Genomic DNA, 2,305 nt, shown 5'->3' with positions numbered 1-2,305 from the left:
AAGATAGAAAATAACAGGATAGAAGGAAATTTTCCCTACCTTTTCTAGCACCTAAGGTCTGGAAGGAGGCTCCAGACTAGGTTCTTCAAGCAGTGATACTGGGCCCAGGAAAGGCCAGTGCAGGCAGAGATGGTGATGCCTGCAAGTATTCTGTCCTTTTCTAGCACCTAGGGTCTGGAAGCGGGAGTGTCCCAGCAGTGATGGGGGCTTCACAGCAGTGATGCTGGGTCCAGGAAAGGATAGCATGGGCAGAGAGCTATCATTATGTTTTATTTATTTATTTACTAGAGAGAGACAGAGAGCAAGAAAGGGAAAGTGAGAAAGCAAGCTTCCAGGTCCAGGACTTGAACCTTTGTCGGCCATGGGGGAGTCCATCACCTGAACCACGCTGTTAGCCCCAGATAACCACTTTTTAAAAAATTTCTATCACCATAGATTCTTCTTCTACCACTATAGATTCTTTCTACCTGTTCTTGAATGTCATGTAAATGGAATCATTTATTATTATTCTTTTAAGAATAATAATTACTCATACTGTTTTTGAGATTCATCCTTGTTATTTTACATATTAATATTTGTTCTCTTTCCATTACTGTGTACTATTCGACTATATAAATAGATCCCAATTGCTAATCCATTCCACCTGTGATGGGTGTATCCATTTTGGCTATTAAAAAATGCTTCTATAGGGAACCAGCAGTTAGCGTAACGGCTATGTCGCTGGACTCCCACATAGTCGACCGCGGTTCGTGTCCCGGACCCGGTGGCTTAAAACTCACGCCGGGCACTTGTGCGTGCGTGCCCAAGATCCCGAGAGGAGAATGGAGGAGAAGGGATTGCGGCGTGACCATCCCCCCTGGGGGGTGATTTCTTGCTTTCTGTCTCTATGTCTCTCTCTGTCTATCTGGCGAGCGCATGCGCCCTACAGTGAAAATCTCTCCCCGCCAAAAAAAAATGCTTCTATAAATATTCTTGTGCATGTCTTAGTGAACATATAAATGCATTTTCATTGGATATATATCTAAGAGTGGAATTGCTGTGTCCTAGATTAGGGGTATGTTCCCCTTTAGTAGATTACACCAAACTGTTTTTGAAAGTGATTGTACAATTTTACTCCCACCAGCAGTGTATAAGATTACCAGGTGCCCCACATCCCCACCAACGTTTGGGCTTTGGGTCTTCATTTTAGTTATTCTGTTGGTATATAGTGGTATCTCATTGTGGTTGAAATTGCATTTCTCTGATGATTGATAATATTAAGCACCTTTTCATGTATTTATCGATCATTTGAATATACTCTTTTGTGAAATATTTGTTCAAATCTGTTTTCTTGTTTTCCTATTGGATTATCTATATTTATTTTAATGATTTGTAGTTCTTTGTAGTTTCTGTAGTATAAAAGTTCTTTACCAGGTATTGCAAATATCTTGCAGATAGCTTTTTTGTCATGATTAAACAGTGCCCTCTCTTTAAAGAATATTCCTTTTATCTTTTTTCACTAGAAAATAATTGTTTATTTAATAAAGTATACTCACACATAACTTGGAATCATAATAAATCAGTAAACATCACTTCACACTTACATAAAATTAATTTTAATTGCATAAAAGACCTAAAGTAAAATGTAAACTTCTAGAAGAAAATTAGAGACCTTTGTAAGACAAGAAATCTAGAAGAGTATACAGAAAACACTATTGATGGCATACAAATAAAACATTGAATGTGGTAGATGTTACAAAGACAATAGACAGGCCATAGCTTGAGAAGATATATTCTGTGTATATTTTCCACAAGGGCAGAGTCTGAGGTAAGGATTCAGATGTGAAGGCTTTATTTGTGAGGGACCAATGCGGGTTAGAGGAATAAAGGAAGAGTAGCAGAAATGAATAAAGTATGGAGTGTTGTGTGTCTGCTTCACAACCAAATGAAGAAGACATAGCACGTGGCTTGGCAAGTGTATCTGCTCAACAATTGGCTCTGGTCAGAAAAGCGGCAAGGAGGACTTATCCCCAGAGAAGTCCATGGGTGGGAGGAGGGAAGAGGGTGAATGTATCTGCCATTTCCCTTCTGTGTCTTGTTTCCTACTGGCCAGTGCTTGCTTTCTGGGCAGTTAGGTTTCAGAGGGTATCTTAGACCACTTTGATGCTCTTCCTCATGTAAGTTCCTATGTCCCCCATTCAATTGTTTCATTTTAGTGTGGCAGTGACAAAGGATCCGGAAACTGAGACTGTGGCTGCTCAAGGAGAATGGTCTGATTCATCCAGGGTTGGTGACTTGTTGGCACCAGCCGTATTAATCGGGGTTG

This window comes from Tupaia chinensis, unplaced genomic scaffold (genome assembly GCF_000334495.1).
Source record: "Tupaia chinensis unplaced genomic scaffold, TupChi_1.0 Scaffold143782_1, whole genome shotgun sequence".
Lineage (NCBI taxonomy): Eukaryota > Metazoa > Chordata > Mammalia > Scandentia > Tupaiidae > Tupaia > Tupaia belangeri.
This window is presented reverse-complemented; position numbering follows the sequence as displayed.